This window comes from Micropterus salmoides, unplaced genomic scaffold (assembly GCF_014851395.1).
Source record: "Micropterus salmoides isolate LMB-PRFRI ecotype aquatic unplaced genomic scaffold, ASM1485139v1 Ms_hic_scaffold_21, whole genome shotgun sequence".
Classification (NCBI taxonomy): Eukaryota; Metazoa; Chordata; class Actinopteri; order Centrarchiformes; family Centrarchidae; genus Micropterus; species Micropterus salmoides.
The window spans coordinates 4,211,952-4,232,188 of NW_024041262.1; the positions used below are offsets into that span (position 1 = coordinate 4,211,952).

The 20,237-nt window shown below is 38.7% G+C and overlaps 1 pseudogene; it reads left to right on the plus strand.

Moving 5' to 3' along the window:
- The window catches only part of LOC119915790, a 30,610-nt pseudogene extending 12,420 nt beyond the window's left edge, over positions 1 to 18,190 (plus strand).
- The last annotated feature ends 2,047 nt before the right edge of the window (positions 18,191 to 20,237 follow it).

Sequence of the window (20,237 nt, forward strand, 5' to 3'; positions counted from 1 at the left end):
AAGTAGGATTTAAAAAATATGATCATGTTACTTTCTTAGCTGACATGATGACACCTGAGCCAATTCCATTAATTGAATGAAGAATGTGATGCAGATAAAAGCTCAACAACATTTAGATTGCAGTAATATGAGTGATGCAGAGGTGGAGGATGTGTTCAGCTCCTAAGTAGAAATAATTAATTATTTTGCTGGGTTTGCTATTGTTAGCAACAAACAGTCAACTATCATCAGACTCTGCAAGTCTCCTCAGCTCTATGGAGCGTTTAGCATCTTTCAGCTCATTGTTTTGGTTGCGTAACCTTACTGTTTTAATTCACTCTCACCGCTCTCGTCAACCTTGTTTTCAGCCGCAGCAGGCAGCTTTTTTCATAGAAAAGGCACTAAAAACCCAGCACCAAACAGCAGGCGGACACAGTTAGCAGCTAGCTGGTGAACAGAGTGGAGTGTTTGACAGCTGAACAAGAACAAAGGAATAAAGAGAAAAGAGAAACTCCCTTTGGGCTTCATGAAATGTCACTTTATATTATCAAGCTGTATCGCAGGAACAGCCTCCAGTTCAGAGTGAGGGAGCTGTATCAGTCAAGGCGTTTATTTAATAATGTTTTTGGCCTTTAGTTTGCAATGCCCTACTTTCTTTCTAAACATCGCTCGCTGTGAGAAATTAGTGCACCGGCAAGCTGAGAGGTTTATAATTTGTCTTTCCAAAAGTGAACGTGATATTTAGTTAATTATGTTACAAGAAATTTCTCATTTCTCTCATGGTGTTGTACAACATGCCAACAAAAAAATGTAATTGTAATCTACACTCACACAATCTGCTATAATGTCATTGCACTTACTGTGAAGTAATACTTTTGAAGAAGGATTTCTCTCCTTAGGGCTGCTGCTAAGCGACATAATGTAATTAGTGTGAATTTAGTGAGAACTGTGTTTTGCCAAAAGCTAATGGTCCAATAAGACATGAACTGGGTTACTCTAATGTAACCATTATGCACTTTGACAAGCCGCCTTTAATTGCCTTGGAAGCAGGGTTTGTGTGAGTGCATGTATAAGACTTGTATTGTGAGAGGAGCAGGTGCTTTGCAAAGCAACACAAGCTGTTCTTTCAAAAATCACAAAGAGTAATTTCAGGCGACAGGCATGAGCAGGTCAATCTGTCCATTTTGCCCTATCTCTCTCCTATTAGTCCTCTGTCACTCTGAGGCTGTTTTGCTTTTGGTGCTATCTTTTCCATTGTCTCTAAACGTAGAGCTTTTCTTTCACTCCATCTCATGCGTTTTCACCTGAGGGATGACTGCATAATAAAACAGGGGCCATGGTCACCATGTAAAATTGTGCTCCACTCAGACATTTTTATAAAAATCAATGCAACGTTGATCTTGTGATGCAATTAAATATCTTGTACGATTTGGTTGTTGGCAGTGGCAAGAAAAAAGTCCCCTTTAACAGAAACCTCAAGCAGATCCTGTACTCAGGGTGGGCGGCCATCTGTCTTGACCGGTTTGGGAGGAGAGAGCACATGCAAGTTCCACAAGAGAGATGTAAAGGAACAGTAATGGTTATGGCAATAATAATAATAATAATAATAATAATAATAATAATAATAGGACTCATAATAATAATTGTAGCAACGGGCAACAAGCAGGAACATGGGGGCTGTAGGTGGCCCGTAACCACAGATCCAGACTCAAAACAGATGCAGAAAGCGACAGACGGAAGCTCCTATTCTACTTTTAGAGACTCTATGAGTAACCCTTCATTCTGGGAGCCCAGAGTTCTAGTAGCGTATGAGCTCTTTAAGATATGATTGTGCCTGAGGCTTTGTAGGTGAGCAGAAGGATTTATAAATCTATACTGCTAGTGCAGAGAAGCTAATATAAGAGAAATATCACTCAGAAAGATAAAACTGCAAAGAATTACCACCCAACTCTGTAGTTCTGCTCAGCTCTACAAAGATTTTTCGCGTCTTTCAGCCCATTGCTTTGGTTTAGTCTCACCGCTCCCAGCACTCTTTGTTCCACCAGCAGCAGGCAGCTGTTTTCTGTGATTAAAATTGCAGCTGCCTGCTCAGCACCAAACAGCAGACAGACACAGTGAGTGAACAGAGCGGAGCATTTAGCAGCTAAGGAGTCAGATATTACTCTCAGGAGTTGGTAGAAGCCAGAATAGAGCTAAAAGACAGTGAATTTTGGACTTACATTTATCAGGTGATCAGACAATGATCTGATGGATGTGTAAACAGGTAAGGTTGCCATTAGCCATAACAACTTTATGAAGCCATATGTCAAACGTGTGCCCCTAAGTGGCCAAATCAAATATACAAACAAAAGTAATGCTTTTATCTTTAATAACTCCCTCTCTTTCAATACAAAGACAAGGAAGCTTAAGACTGCTAACTAGCATTGGATGCAATCCACTGGACCAGCATTTTATCAGCTTACAGGTATTTAGTATTCAACAGTTTTTGGACAACCATGTGGCTCTAAGGCACTGAGGAATAAGCTATAGCAGGCTTTGGACACACTGTACTTAAGCAGAACAATTCATTGTTGGTTTTGGTCTTTTCGTGGTTTAAAATTTCACTAGTCTTGTCTTAACTGACTACTTTTGTGAGCTTATTTGAGTATTATATAGTAAAATATAAAAAAACAATTCTACTTCATTGGTCATTATGTTCACATTACAAATGACTTTGAAAGTATTTCTAAGGCACTGATTGTGATCCATAAATACATTGGTTTATACTGATATGCATTTATTTTAATAATATAAGAATTCACAAGTGTGTCTTTCAAACACATAGAGGCACACACATTGCCAAGACTGTAAGTTTGCGTCAGCCATCAGATGGACTTTTAATATCGGAAGCTACAGAAACCTGCTACTGTGCGGTGGTTTCAAATCCCAGCTGCATGGCGTATCCAACAGTCTAAATTAGTGGCAATATGAAAACTGTCAAACTAGATTACATTCTAGCCTGTGTGTAACAGATTTCATATTCTCCAGGAAGATTAAAGTGATGTTTTCCAAATAGCTTAGGCAGAGAAATTCAGCAGAACCCCATGACTCCAAATTCTTTCCATTCCCTGAAACTGTTGGTCCATCTTCCCATACAGTAAAAGGACTTCCACAGTTCGTGTTTATCACCATGATGGCCTCAATGGACGCTCTCTCAGAATTTTCTTGGTAAAAACAACTAGAAGAAAGGAAATTCTTGGGCACTTAACAGATTGCTTATGAGCCTTGAGGATGAAAACAATCTAATTCTCTCTTTCTTTATTATTCTCTATGCACAAAACACTCTAAACATCATCCACATCATCCATGTCTAATTCTCGAGCATTTGCGGTGCTTTCCTCTAATTGCCTCCAGTCTCCAGTGGGGTTTTATGAGACAGGCTCACTTCCCATTAACCTCTGTTACCACAGAAACAGTGTCCTAGCCCTCTCCCTCCACAAACACACATACATCTTCATCATCAGCCGTACACTATTTGGAAATACCAGGGTGCACCATCGCGTACACACACGCATGTATGTGTAACTCTGCAACGCAATTGGTTGTGTCTTCACATACACACATACAGGTATTCCAGGATGTTCCTCGCAGTGGTGTCTTGAAAACAGGAAGCAGATGCCATTACAACACAGGAGGATCAGATTAAATAATAATGCAGCTGTAGGACTGTGTTATGATCTACATGTTAGTCAAAGCCCCTCTGTGTTTACCGTTCTGAAACTTTGATCCATTTTTAAGGGATTCATCATTTTGAAATTTTCTCCTATTATAGCCGTGGAAAATATCCCTTAGTGAACTGTTAAAAAAAACAACTAATGTTAGATAATGTCAGAACAAAGCAACCGTCAGATTTTACATTTTCCCTCATCATAGCTATATTTATACTTCATACTAGGACAACAACAAAGCAGTTTCTACTTTCCACTTTCTACTTTCCACTTGGAACATTATGATGTTTGTAGCTTGCCATCAAGTACAAGACCCCCAAAAAGTCATTTGGAAAAAGGAAAAGATCAGCGTTTTCAGCCTACTCATGAAGCTGGCGTTAGCTAAATTAGCTAGCTAGCTGCAGTCTATCACCTGATGACAGTTGTCATTTGCCACCAAAATGAATAAATGCTGGCTAAAAATGCTAAAAATGTTAACATTAGAGTCTAGTTACCTCTGAATTATGAACAACGTTGTACATTGAACAACATTGTTTCAAAAATATCCATGAATTTTGATGGTAAATCTGCCACTGTTATCATTGTAAGCTGCATATGCTTACAAGGGAACGATTCAATTATCGTAGCATGTTAATGCTAAAATCTGCTAATTAGCACCGTACACTATGTACAGATGAGGCTGAAAGGAAGGCATCATTATTATATTGATGTTAACAGTTAAATCACAAACAAGATAAGATAACATTAACTACCTGTTCCCACTTCCTGTGCTGCTCCTCACTATCTATCTATCAGCCTTAAACATCATAGAACTCTTCCTTTTCACTGACTAAACATTAAAAATAACTCTTCTTTCAATTGCTGCACTGACTTTTTCTCAACAGAGAGAATAACTTACTGAAGTTATTGGCACAGCTGAGTATGTTGGTATGAAAATTCAGTGGATGATCACTGAGGCAGTATTCATAATTTATCCACAACTGAGATGTGACACATTTCGGAGCGTTTCTAAAATCCCTCTAAATGCTGAGATCAAAGGGAGGCTCTAAAACATGTAACTATGTTCAGAAAGCAGCTCCTGCTTCTCAGCTCTAATCCTTTCCTTTCTTCCCCCTTTTACCTCTTTCAGCCTTTAAAGAATGTTGGCAAAAACTTACAGGTGAATCCTTGCTTGGTTTAACTGATGATTACATTACCCTTCACTTCTGACTTTCTTGGTTACCTTGCTTACCTACATAGATAGCCAACGGTAGAGAAATGACCCGGCTGGATGTGAACCATGTCGTTGTGGTTCATGGTCAGCGCCTTAACCCCTTGGCCACACCAGGGTGCCCATATTTGACATTTAATTGAAATTCAAGATCCACGTCTGTTGACATTCAATTTTCATCACGTCTGTTGACATTCAATTTTCATCAAAATTTTGACATCTCTACAAGACCACTTTTGAGGATGAATCATCATGACGGAATGGGGTCACAATTCTAACATCTTTTCAAACCACTTTTGAACATCTATGGAAGTTTGTGACAGGCTCACTGCTCACATTTGGCTAAGACTACTTATTATAATCTGGACCAACTTTCTTTCCAGAATCAAGAATGAACCTCCAACCCAAAGTGTTTTAGTTGCCTAACCTAAACCATACCCAAACCATAGTTTATTTGCCATAATGACAATATTTCATAAAATGTACCCATATTGTAGATGCCGTGTGCTGATAATGTAGAAAATGAGAAATGAAAAAACAAACAACCAAAACAAGCAAACATGGGCATTTAAAAGATTGTAGGGCTTTGCAGAATCATCCAATATGGATGTTCTTCTCTGTCAGTAGGGATGAACGTTTGTGACAGGCTCACTACTCACCATGTTAAGACCTCTTCTGAATGCCAGTCACAGGGTCAACATTTAGTGAGTTGGTCAAGACCATTTCTAAATTTACATTTTATTCTTTTAGCCGATGCTTTCATTCAAGGCGACATACAATTGTCATATATTAATAATAATTAATTAACATTTCATTTAATAATATGTCAGAGGTTGCACGCCTCTGGAGCAACTATGGGTTATGTGTCTTGCTCAGGGACACAGTGGTGAATGTGTCACAATGGGAATTGAACCCGGGGGGGTGGGGGGTGGGTTCCTCGGTGTGACTTTTCTAAGTGGGCTACAAATGAAAGACAGGGCTATGGAAGATGAAGTATTGACTGATGGCCGTGGTGACTAACTTGGATGCTTCTGAATGCTGCCTTTCATTAATTTCATTGTCTTGAAGGTTATCTCCTCCAGCTTGTGAGTCACACTGTAATAGCAGTACACTGCCAAGCTCTTGTAAAAGATAATGTTGTTTGTGCTGCTTGGAGACAGAAATGTCCACTGTGACGCACATGCTGACTCACAATTCAAAATTATAAAATGACTGTGAGGGTTTAGCTAGAATGAGATTTGAACGGCTGATTGTGATTCCAATACAGTTTGTTTGATTGATTGATTGATAACTGAACCTGGCTGTTTTCCTGCAGACAATCCTGGTCGGAGACAGTGGAGTGGGAAAGACGTCCCTGTTGGTGCAGTTTGATCAGGGAAAGTTCATCCCCGGCTCCTTCTCTGCTACAGTGGGCATTGGATTCACGGTGTGTGTGTGTGTGTGTGTGTGTGTGTGTGTGTTCAATTTATTTGTGTGTAACTCTTTCATGTAGGAGCATTCACACATTTAAGTTTCAGTTCACCCAAATCACAAAAAAATATTCTATTTATCACTTACGTCTTGTGATATTTAGTCATGCAGATAGTTTCGGTTTCATTGACCCAGTTCTTGAGATTTCTGTATGAGATTTCTGCCTCCACCCCTATCAAATGGAGGCAAATGGTTTGGAATGAATTGCAAAAGAATCTACTGCAACATCCCTGTATCCTGTATAATTCACTGAAGACCCAGTTTGATTCCCTAGTGCCTAAAAGTCCTTAAAAAAAAAGTTAGACAGGTTGACCATCCCAGCCAACCAATTATCTATGACAAGAATATAATGATCTAGTATTACCAGAAAACAATGCATGTTTGGGAAATAAACTACTTGGTTGTGCACAGTAGCTCATGAGAGGCTGCCACTTTAAGTCTGTATGTATGCCCGCAGAGGGGAACAGGTTCTACAAACCCATAACACAGCACAACAACCTCCAACAAGTCTGGCGGTGATAGTAGCCCTTCTTGCTGATAGGCCTTTTCTGACGCTGGCAAGCCCTCTCTTCTCTTGATGTAGATTTCATTTTAGATGTAAAATGGCGGATGGCAACGTTCACGTTTCTTCCACAGTCCAAAACAGCAAACCAAACAATTCACCTTTGCGAGAGATTCTCAGTATCAAACATATCCCCCTTTGCTCTCTCGGAATCTCTCAGATATCTTACATCAGTGGCTAATAACAAGTAAGACCACTTCCTCTACATGCCTTAAGGCCTGATCACAAAAGAAAGCAAAGTTCATCCATGCATCCTCGCTAAAAAGCCAGTGTGGGAGGAAAAACACTCAGCCCGGGCCAGAGGCCTAACGGGCCCTCACTCTCACACTTTATACTCTTGTTTGTAACTGTAACTTAGATGAATTGTGGTCCTTTAGAGACAACAGAGACTACAGTAAAACTCAAATCAACTCAAGTTTAGTGATCCTTTCAAACAGGTGCAAATACAAATACGTGGGTATCCGAGCTGGTCCCAGGAGCAGACTCCTCAAACTCCCTACATTTGCTGATATATTCTGTCTCGCTCCTTCTCTTGTGGGTTTTCTATATCTCCACATCCACACATAATCAATAGTGTATTCTACCCTATAACACTTCTAAAGTAGTTAGACTGAAATGTGACACTGATCAATAAGACATTGTATGTGCATGATACAATCACACAGTTGGTTAACATCAACACAAGTTGGTGTCCTGTGTCACATGATGACCTTCACAGCCTTCAGAGTTGCAGTCCACTTGCAAAGGCCCATTGTATTAATGTGTGTCTAGTCTTGTATGTCATCAGGCCTGAGTGAAGGTGCTAGCAGCAATTTGTTAAAATCCATAAAGGCCCCATTGTCCCCCGGTCGGATATGCAATTAATTCTAAATATGGCCTGCTAGCAACACCGGATGTGTGTGTTTTTGCAAAATACACACATCATATAATAATGTAGTGTGTGTGTTCTTTTGAAGCCTCTGTGTTCTTACAAAAATGTGAAGGCCGCAGCCTGAGAACAGCAAGGCTGGGCAACAAGACTGCACCTCAAAGCTCACATCTTAAACATTGTCCTAATAAACGCTTTAATCATAGACTGTATATAAGAAATGGGCGTAGTCATCGTGACGTCACCCATTGGTTTGTGGACTGCAGTTTTAAAGCCTCGAGTTTGCCTGATAGGGCGCCGTCATGTTGACTTTTTGCAACCAGTGGCACCAGACGTGACCATATTTGGACAAGACAGGTGCATCTGTAATTCACGTTAATCAAAGATAATTCTGCCCTGAGGCATACTCTAATTTATACTCTATTTTAAAATAAATTGTACCATAATTTACTAAATGAAAATCATTTTGCATTGAAGAAGACCTGAAACTAGTGATTGAGACCACAAACTTATCCGGAAAATAAGAGAAGTAGCCTTATTTTACCATTATTTCTAATGGAGCCGTACTTATTTTTGGAACCAGAAGAGTCGCCCCCTGGTGGCCGTTCAATAGAATGCATGTTTCAGGGACTTCGTCGTTCACATCAGGGCTGAGTTCAGTGCAGACAAAACGTAGCAAAATGTTTTTTTCAACGGAAACTGTGGTTTCCTGAACACCCTGCTGTGTACGCAAGCGCACTGAATTTTCCTGCCTTTTTAACACTGTTGTGTTTACAAATTTGCAGCTGATTGGGTAACACCTGAGACACTCCCAACGTTGCCCAACATTGCAAGGAAATATGTCGTTCAATCCAAAAATGTCAATCTTCAATCCAAACTGGTGATAAACATTTTGAGATTGAACTCGGCCCAGATCAGGAGGCTTCCCGCTTGGTTTTAATTGACATCTTAAACATTATCCTAGCATTTAGTAGTTATCAAGTTAGCCATATAGAATATTCAAACATCATGGCTAAATAACAAATCTTCAACATTAGAAGCTTGAGAAAGTACAATAAAGACAAGTTGGTGAACAACCGTAGCTGTCAATCTAACATCTAACATGCATGCCAACTGTTAATGCTAGCTCCAAGCATACTACAACAACGTTCTGGGCGAGCTATGAAGGTATGTTTGTGTCTTTTTAATGCAAGCAAAAACACAGTTTTGAGAGCATATTTGTTGTACTGCAGTCAAAAATCACGTTTGCAATTTTTTGTGTCACAGAAAGTTTTAATTGCTAATTTGTCCTCTTTGATTGCAAGTCAAAAACTTCTCCTTGCGAGTCAGAAAGTTTTGCAGGTCAAACCATTTTGCGAGTCAAAAATGGTCGAAATAATGATAATAATTAAATAATAATTTCTATTGGTGGGTTTGACTTACGCCCACAACACTCCTCGCTCCGATGGCTACGACCAGCACTGGAGACGGAGTTGTTACCTCAAAAAAACATGCATCTTTTGCGGAGCAGTTTATACTCTAATCACCACTGCAAGCAAATTCACTAATTGTGGCAATTCCATTGAAATTAATTGATTTTTTGACAGTTTTTCCATTTTAATCTAACAAACTAAAATACTTATCATATAGCTTTTATCAAATAATCATCATTATTGTTATATAGTAACAGTAGGTCCGAACAAAACAGTTGCCAACCGCTTCTCCTACGTACAGGGTCGTGGGGGCTGAAGCCAATGACATCAGGCAAACCTAAGACAATTTAGGGTCACCAATCAACCTAGTCCACATGTCTTTGGACAGTGGGAGGAAGCCGGAGCACCCAGAGAGAATGCAAACTCCACTCAGAAAGGCTGGGGCAACCGGGGTTTGAACCCACATCCTTCTTGCTGTGAGGCAACAGTGCTAAGCACTCAGTTGCCAGAGAGAACCTTAAATTAGTAACACTGATTCTATGCTGTTGTTGAATTTTTCACCATATTGGAGTGGTGGAGGCAGAAATCTTAAAAGATAGTGGGTTTTTTTTGTAATTTGAACAAATTATTCCTTTAATCATTCTTTAATCTGTGTAGCCAGTGCCCATTCTAACATCGGAATAAAATCTGTGTCTGCTTCTCTCAGAATAAAGTGGTGACTGTTGATGATGTAAAGGTCAAACTACAGGTCAGTAAGTAAATCAGTTCCACTGAAAACTTGATGTTATTTCACAATAGCAACCTATTTTTAGAGTGCAGGCTGGTTTCCTCCTGGGCAAGTGCTGTAACTGAAAACTAGAATTGGCCAAGTGGCAGTTTTTGTTCTTACTTTTCTGTTTCAGATTTGGGACACAGCTGGGCAGGAAAGGTTTAGAAGTGTGACACATGCCTATTACAGAGATGCACATGGTGAGGCAACTATACACCATAATCTACATCTGACTGTACTTTTTTCCACAAAATTTACTGCTGACAGATGTGCAGCAATAGAATTATGTGTTCATCAATCTTTTTTTTTCTCTATATTCTCTATATTCTTCTATCTCTAAAGCTTTGCTCCTGCTGTATGACATCACCAGCAAAACCTCCTTTGACAACATAAGGGTAAGTCTGGGATATGTCTACCGCCTGGAAATATATGGTAATGAGTGGGTCAGGAACTGCCTTTAACAAAAAATTCTTAAAGTCAAAGAGAGCATACAATGACCTCTGTGGATCAGCTATCAATACAGTTGGCACACGTGTCTTTCTTGTTGCAGGCATGGTTAACAGAGGTCCATGAGTATGCACAGAGCGATGTAGTCATCATGTTGCTGGGAAACAAGGTGAGAGGGAATGCTCTGAGAAGCTCAGCAGGTGGGGGGGAAGTCTTTATTATTGCTACAATTAGTTGCTACATAGGCCTCCACTTAAAATTACCTGGTGTGATTCCTTTTATGGAATGGCCTTTTATTATGGCCAGCCTAAGGCACACCTGTGCAATACCCATGCTATCTGATCAGCATCTTGGTATGCCACGCCTTTGAGGTGGATGGATTATCTTGGCAAAGGAGAAGTGCTCACTAACACTGATTGTGACAGATTTGTGAACAATATTTGGGGAAATAGGCCTTTTGTGTACATAGAGAAAGTTTTAGCTCTTTGAATTCAGCTCATTATGAATGGGGCAAAAACAAAAGTGTTACGTTTATAATTTTGTTCAGTGTAATTAATGTTGTTCAGAAGACTCCATGTGGTTCATATTTTGTTTAAAATATTTAAATATTCACATGCAAAATTGAATTTATAGAATGCCACTATATAACAGTAGCTTAATTCCTCTAAACTACCTTTCTCAGGGCAAAGTGAAATAAAATTTGTACTAGTGCAGTTCATTGAATCTGAACTCACAATGGTCCTATTCTAACCATACTGCCCTGTATCTCTCTGTCAGGCTGACATGAGCAGTGAAAGAGCGATCAGGAGAGATGAAGGAGAGAGGCTGGCCAGAGTGAGTTTTTTACGCACTGCTGTACGACCATAACTGATGTGGTTTACTCTGCTGTTCACTGTTGTTTGCCCCTCTTCACGTCTTCAGGAGTATTCAGTTCCTTTCATGGAGACGAGTGCCAAGACAGGAGTCAACGTAGAGCTGGCCTTCACTGCTGTGGCCAAGTATGAAACAGTCACACATACTGACTATCTAACACTGTACACTGTACTACTGCAGTATCTTCAGTCTGCTGTGAACTGAGCTGGCCTTTGTTATTACTTTCAACTGTGTGGTGTTTAGTGAAAAGAATAATAAGTGATAAACAATGGCTAATACAGTAATTTGTCAAAATCTATTAAAAATAATTTTGTAGGGATACAGTGTACCAAAACATAATCAGTTACTAAATGCATCATATACTGTATAGTCACTTTTCATTGAAATAAATCAAATTTTCATTGTCTTATTGTCAATGGGTTCAAAACTCACTTAGAAATGAAGCACCCGCTTGTTTTCTCCATTGCTTGCATCAGCCACTATTCTGCTTTTAATGTGGGGACTCCATGTCGGATTCAGCCCTGTGCGCGCTCCCGAGCCTCTCTCGTACTACAGCGACAACGCGGCAGCTAACGACACGCAGTCCACTAACACCATAAAACAACCGGCTCACAGCAAAACACAGGCTCCACCTAAGGATACAAGACAACAATAAAGGTTTATGTGCTGAAGCCCATCAGACCACACAGGTTCAGATGATGTCGAGTAAAAACAAAGTGAGCATTAGTAAAGCTGGAGAAACAGAGAAAGTCACGTTAGCTCGCCGGCTGACGCCGAGCAGTTGCTAATGTTATCCAGTGCAAAGTTGTATCGCTTTCCACATTACTTCACCAACTAACACGACCCATGTTACTATCCTGTGTACCACTGTTGATTTAGACTGCAAGAAAGGATATAACGTTAAAAAGCAAGCTATATGTTTACTAAGTTAGCCAGTGATGCAGCCAGGAGCAGCCAGCTAACGCTACAGTAGCTTTGACCTGCGGTCTTATTATTATAAAGTGTGACACAATACCGTTATAATCAGTCCAGCTCACTACTATCATCCAATACATTTAGCTCTACTGACACTGCTGAGCCTCCGGTGAAAGATTCACAGATAGTAACGGTAGTTACTCAAAGCAGCAGTCGAGCTAACGCTGTAATACTTCGTCTAAATGCAGTAAATGTAACGTGATCATGTAACGAGCATGGCTTAGTTCAACCTGCAGTTAATAAAACTATTGCTGTAATGTTGCAGTAGGGGTTTACCTGAGTTTCCAGCATGTTGTGTAAAGCAGTCTCCCTGCCTGTCTATAGCCGCTGTCACTCTGCCTTTTTTCTGAGAGGATTGTGCCAATATGCGGCTTGCTGCGCTGAATGAAGTAACATTACGGAGCCGGTGTTGATCTGCCTCTGAGCCGGGAACGCTGAACTAACAAAGCCTGCACATGCCTGAGTCAAAAGCCACAGCCTGCATGCTGGTGTCTTGCGTTTATTGCAGGATTTCTGTATGAAAGTGGTTGTGTTTCGGATTATGCTCGCTCCTGAGTTCTGAAAGCACGCACGCGCATGAGCACACACCTGGTAGCAATCTTAGTTAAAGCTTGTGGCCGCTGGAAACTCCATAATGCCCCTATAATAGATATTAGCATTAGTACTTTTTTTTTTTACTGATGATGCAATAATACCATTGTTAATTTATGTAATAACTCATTGCTTCAATCAGAAATCACCATTACAACAAAAATTATTCTTATGTATATAATGATTATACTAAATTACATTTACATGTATTATTACAGTTTTAACCCACTTAGCAAGCCATTTTATGACATAAATGATCAAATATTAAAATAATATATTTTTTAACATTTATTTTAGGACACGGGGAGCTGGAGCCGAACCCAGCTCAGTAGAATCCAAGGAAGGTTAAAATCAAGAGCAGCTGGACTTGGTCGAACTGAAGAGAGCCGTCTTCAGTTCTGACTGACTGCCAGGGAATCCCAGCTATTAAACCTCTGTGGGGTCGTTGTTAGGGTTCGGTATCGTTTCAGTTTTATTGATTATCAATACTGATTCCAATTTTACTTCGAATCCAGGTCTTATCAAATTCTGTTTCAAATTCTTATCAAATTCTGGTTCGCCACAAATTTTGTCACCACTTGTCACTTTAACTTTAAAGTTAAAATAGTCTCTGTACTAGAAGGGCGTCTCTGGAGACTCGCACCTAAGAAAAATATATATTGTAATCATTGATATAATTTGTTTCTCTTCAGTATAAAAGGTGAATGCATATCATATCATATTGGAGCAGCTTCTTAAAGTTTATTTGATTTGAAAGGGACAGATGCTATAAACATAGAGAATTGTACAAAAATATTCCAATGTAATGCATCACAGCTTATAGCTACAGCTAATTTCCAATGCTTTCATATACACAGCGATAGAAGGTAAACAAATACACCATCACTCAGCTACCCTTGAGGTACTCTGGCACAAGGTTCTAAATTCTGGCCAAAATTTGATTTTTATCTTATTCTTATCATTATTAGTAGTTTTGATCTATAACACCTTCATCATCTCTCTTATCCACATGTCAAATCATATCATTGTCTGACTTCCACATAATTAGAATTCGTTTTCTTGTTTGCTACCATCATTCCAAATGAAATGGCCTGAGTTTCATATTTCCATACAGTAACACACTCGTAGCACCTAGCAACTAGTGGGTTAGGCTTCCGGTTCTTCTTAATGGCTTTAGAGAAACATTCAATACACTCTTCCAATAAGTGTAGTTGTCCAAAGAGAATGTGTCAATGATCCGTGGGAAAATCTGTTTTTGGAGCATTATTAAAAAGACTTACAGTATTTCTTAGATGTTAAGCAAGTCATTGATCCAAAAAGATTACCTTAATATTTTACCTTAACATTCCATTAATTAACCCAGTAATAGCGATAAGTATTTAAAAGCGGTTTTAAAGAGATGATTAAAAATGTAACCCCTTACAATGTACCAAATATCTTAAAAGCCATTTTTTTTTACATTTTAAGCAGATATTATATAATCCATTAATTAACTCCCAGTTTTTGGGTGAACCCCTGAATTTGCACTTCTTACTCAAATGAACCTTAATTTTAATTTTGGTCAGCAGCTCAGCATGCACGGAGATGCAGCTTACACAGCAGGCGTCAACAGATCATTGAGGAAAATCTATAGTGGTTTCTAAACTGTGATGTCTCGTTCTGTTCATCAGGGAACTGAAGCACCGGGCAGTCCAGCATCCCAATGAGCCCAAGTTCCAGATCCATGAATACATTGAAGCACAGAAGGAGAAGTCAGGCTGCTGTAGCTACTTCTAAATCTCACCTCCTGAGCCCTCCTCCCACCTCTCTGGGTGAACAGACTGTCAGAGACGCACCAAGAGGTACTGAGTGGGAGGAAGCCCTATTAACTCACTGCTGCTCCCAAAATATTATGCTGCCATTCATTCAAGACTAAAAGCCAAAAGTAGATCAGTGGAAAGAGAGGAGGATAAGCAACCAACAAAACCCACGGTTTTCTACTTTACCTAACATTTTAGACTGACATTTATCATTATTTGAAACTAAACATTTATAGTCGAAATTTTAGCAAACAGCACATAAATGATTTAAATTATATGAGAAAATAGCCTTATGCTATTTGCTTTCTTTGTAAGACTTAGATGACCCATTAACACATCTCATTTTTTAACCCTGAAATGCATGTGTTTTTTCAGACATACCTAGATACCTCAGGTCTTTAGCAACCCGGCACTTACATAATCCAAATTAAGCCATATAATAAAATCATAATGCTTGTAAACTTGTAAAAAAAAAATAAAAATAAAGAATACATTTTGCAATTTATGAGCTTTTAAAAGTAATTTGTTGATGGAAGAAATTTTGTTTTTTTCTAAATTCAATCATATATTTCAGTATAGTCTGTTTTAATTAATGTGTATACTCTACTATGTTACGTGTAGGCTACTGTAATTTTCATAGACTGCTCAGACTTGGACCGTATCTTGACCGTTGTCCCATTCAGAGCTCATGTTGTCTGAGCTAGCTTTGTCATTCTCTGATTCATAAATGTCACTAATACCTCCTCATTTGTGGCCTTGGGTACATCTTCATTTCTAAAACTACTGTCATCAAAACCCTCCAGTATCAAATAAAATGCTGCTGTGCACTAAACCTGACAACCAGGTGCCCATACCATCATGTTACTGTGCCAGTAAGCTAATATAAACTTACTTTTTCATAGTTGTATGTATGTATTCATAGTAACAGTGAGACAAAGGTGCCATCAGGAGGCCAAACAGGAAAGCATTACCCGCTTTACCGGTGTACCGTCAGTAAAAAACACTCTTGCATACCTCAGGTCATTGAGCAAAATCCTAACATCAGCATGCTACATGCTCACAATGATTTGCTATAAAAACAGTAGTAACTGCTGAGGCTGATGGGAATATCATGTTCTGCAGGTTTTTGGTCATAAACCCAAGTTGAAATGTTGACCTGATGATGGTGCTAGATGAAAAAGGATCCAAAATGATTACAAATCCTCCTCGGGGCAACATGAATGTCTCTACCAAATGCAATGGCAATCCATCCAATAGTTGTCAAGACATTTCACTAAAAAAACAGAAACATCAACCTCATGGTGGCATTAGAGCAAATAATGAGGGACTCTCCAAAATCAGTAGGCTTCATCCTCTGAAGACCATGAATGTCTGCACATATTTTCAAAGTCATACATCCAATAGTTGTTGAGCTATTTCAGTTTGGATCAATATAGTGGACCAACTGGATGACCGAGATGGCCAGTTAAATGCTCTAACTGTTAAACTCATCTCATAGCTGAGCTTAGCATGCTAGACTAACTACTAAAGCTCCTTACCTCAGATTGATGTCAATCTTTTCATCTAACTCTCTGAAAGAAAGTGAATTAGCATATCTCTCAAAAACCTTTAACTTCTTCTTGAAGGAATTTTATATATAAATAATATATATATATATATAAAATTCATGCCTCTTTGAACAATGATTGTTTTAAATATAATTTGGGTTGTTTGCCTTACATTATTATGTTCTTCTACCTATACCAACCTTTTAATTTACCACTAAATCATTGCTAATGGAAGTGCAAGGTGTGTTCTCTGTTGGCCAATCTGGAGGATAATATAAAAACGACATACACCCATACACCACTGGCATAAACCAGAAAGAACACAGTCTCAAGGCAGACTTTTGGATCTGTTTGGATCTGCTTTGAAAAAATCAACATTGTTAAAATCTTATGTAATGTATCCTGCAATCAAGCTTCAGATCCAGACAAAGGCCATACACTGTGTCAAGGGTACAATTCAAAGCCAAGTCCATGGACAAAAGCCCTGTTTGTTTAAGACTTAGACTGGCTGACAAACTGTTCTTGACAAGTGACTGCCAAGTCGGCTGCTGTTGAACTCTTCACTGACCCAATAAAAGCTCCGGGACACAGCTGTAGAAAAGCTTGCGTGTTCTCAGCACCTGGCAAAGAAGACGATATGTAAACATGCGGAGGACTGCATCAATGCGTTAATGATGAGAAACGTTTTGATCACCTAAAATGTGTCTCTAAAGGAGGACTGCTGCATAAGACCAAACATAACTTGACTGGCTGTGGTTGGAATTCCAATTTTGCGCTTCATTTAGGAAACATCTATGTAGGCAACAGATTGTATTTGAGTGAGTGAACAGTCTTTTTTTGACATGTTGGTTGCATTATTTTCTATACTATTATATTTTATGGACCTTGGAGCTCATTTGCATGTTTGTTAGATTGCATGTCTCAATCTGTGCGCAGTGCCTCCAGAGCACATTTAAAACTGTATATATTTGTATCATGATGAACATACAAATATGAACAAATAATTAGTATTTCTCTTCTTCTCTTTTAACGCAACACTCAGGGTTAAATTTTGTTTTGAAAGAAAACTTCTATAGCATTTAAGTCCATATAAAAGCTGAATTCATTGATTGAAAAACAAATTGGGCCACTTTGGGGCAGCAGAACATGGTGTAAACATAACATTGACATATTATTGGAAAACATTTGCCGAACGTGTTAGCAAACAGTTGCCTATTTACTCATCAAGCATACACAGAGACACATAAGCGTTTATTTTGAGTCGAGTTTCTGGCCACCAAATAAATGTAAGTCCAACATTCACTCTCCTTTTAGCTCTGTTTTGGTCTCCACCAACTCCTGAGAACCATATTGGGCTCTTTTGCTGCTAAATGCTCCACCTTGTTCAACGGCTAGTAGCTAACTTTGTCTGTTTGCCATTTGCTGTTGAGCAGGTACCATATGGTGGTTTTAGCACAACTGTTTCTACTAAAAAAGCTCAGAGTTTTAGGCCAGACAACTGAACCAATTACTTAAAAGATGCTAAAACACTACATAGAGCTGAGGGAACTGCGGAGTGCGGTGGTAATTAATGCAGGTTTGTAACTACAGGCAACTTTTTCCATTACATGTAGTCATTTGATCCATTGGTAATATAAAAATGTTTATTAGTGCAGCTTTAAGGACCTAATAATGTCAGAACAAACAGCTCCATGATCAGGTTTTACTGTAACACAAGCAAGTTAATGAACTTCTGCTTGACAAAAGAATGCAACGCTCTTCTGCAAATATTTCATATTGGTCAGTTCCTGTATGGATGCCCTGTTTCAGTTTGGACAGCTCAGGTCTGACACCGTTTATAATCGAAAATGATTCAGGTTGTGGCCATTACAACTTGTATATATACTGAACAGTTGTTTGTTGTCAGGCGGCACTGCAAAAAGTTGTCTTTGATGTGTTGTATGCTGCATAAGAAATAAAATATTTTTAACTGAGCACACTTTATATGGACAATAGTCTATGCAGTTACTCACCATATGATTAACTGTAGCTGCAAGGGTGTGCATGTGTGTGTGTGAGAGAGAGAGAGAGAGAGAGAGAGAGAGAGAGAGAGAGAAACAGAGAGAAAGATTGCAATCATTCAAATTACCACAAACCAACTGACAAGCAGTGCATGCTGGGGCCTTGAATAATCTTTGCCTGGTTTTATACCTCACTCATAAAACGATCATGAACTTGTGAAAATTTAATATGATGTGAAGCTGTATATTTATAAAACATACAGGGATTAATAGAAACAAAACTTTGTAGGTGCAGGTCTAGCCTTCAAAATAAAAGCACAAGCTTGTCTTCAGGTTTTCAACTTTTAAAACTCCAGCAATGATGAGGTTGTTCCTCAGTGATTTAATGGTGTGGTTATCTCACTTTTTATGGGTTGTGTAATATGTGTATATGTGTAAAATGTTACTACAAAGCCTACTATTTGCTGCTATTAAGTTATGTGAAGATGTGACCTTTCTTTGGCTAAATTGTGCTGTGACTTTGGGTTGTTGTAAAGTTGTTTAAAAAGTAAAGAATACTTAATGATCTTACCGTAATGTTAGGTCACGGCTGAGAACATTATTCAAAGGCAAGACAAGGTAAGTAATCATCAGCCTGAAAGAGAGTAGCCTGTACAACAACAAATCACATCCAGTAACACAACATGGAACAAAAATAGAAGAACCAACTCACTTCAACAGAGGTCAACTGCCCCCCAGTCCACTCATATTCCATTGCCAATTTCCTCGAACAGAATGAGGCTGAGGAACACAGGAACCCAACTAAAGTAACACAGTAGGTCCTGACTGCATACTTACTCATACACTACTGAACTAATTCATGTAACATCTGTGCTTTTCCTGTTATCAGTGACACTGACATCGCAACATAGTATTTTTTGTGCAAATACATGAATGTAGCAAATCATGCAGTCTACAGTCAGAGCATGTACAGTATTGTACAAGAACATCAATATAAGGTTTACCCACATTGTGAAAAAATTTCATTTAAATCACATAGGGTACCAAAAATATTGCTTGACAGGGTATAGCCACGATTTAGAAATACTGCGGGCTTAAGTCCAACCAGCCATCCCCACCACCAGATAATTTTGTAGAGACTTGAAAATGCTTGAAAATGTTTCAATGTCAATTTGACCATTTTGTGTTTTGAATTATTCCACCTATTTCTTTTTTTGTAATTGTGTTTTTTCATTTTAAATCTGTTGTGTGTTTTTATGTTCTCATCTCTGCCAGGAATAAATTCTGTTAAGAAAAAATATTTTAAAAGTTTGTATTGACTCATTTATCATAGATATTTATTTTATTTTCTCGCTTTGAACATTTTCAAATTTGATAATCACCAACTAACTTCAATGATTTCTTCCTCTTAACCATCAACCAGTCTCTTGGACCCCATCTTAACTAGGCTGTTTATAGAAGTTTTACACTTGCCACCTGCTGTCCCCATATTTCTGCTATTATTAGCCCTATTATTATGATCAATTATTATTGCTATCATTATTTTTTTTGTTTATATGTGTATTATTACTACTATTATTATTACTGCGTTTTCTCGTTCCTCCTGCACTCTCTCTGCCTCTCTCAACCAAAACGGTTGGGACAGATGGCCGCCCATCCTGAGTATTGGTTCTGGAGTTTTTCCTTGACACTTTGTGCTTGCTCTCTCATGGTGGGAATTGTTGGGTAAATAATATTACAAAGAGTATGGTCTAGACCTGCTCTAAATGAAGAGTGCAATGAGATAACTTCTGTTATGAATAATAATAAATAAATCTGAATTGAATATTGGTATCATGCTTTTAAAACACACTCTGTGTAACTCTCAATTGTAAACTGTAGTTTATATATCCAAATAATTCTCATAATAATCGATTCAGAGGACATGACCTGTGCCCTCAAAACCACAGCCTAGTGGTTGTGAAATCATTTACAGCTTTGATGTAGCCTGAACAGTATTCGCTTTTCGCAAACACAGTCAGACTGTTT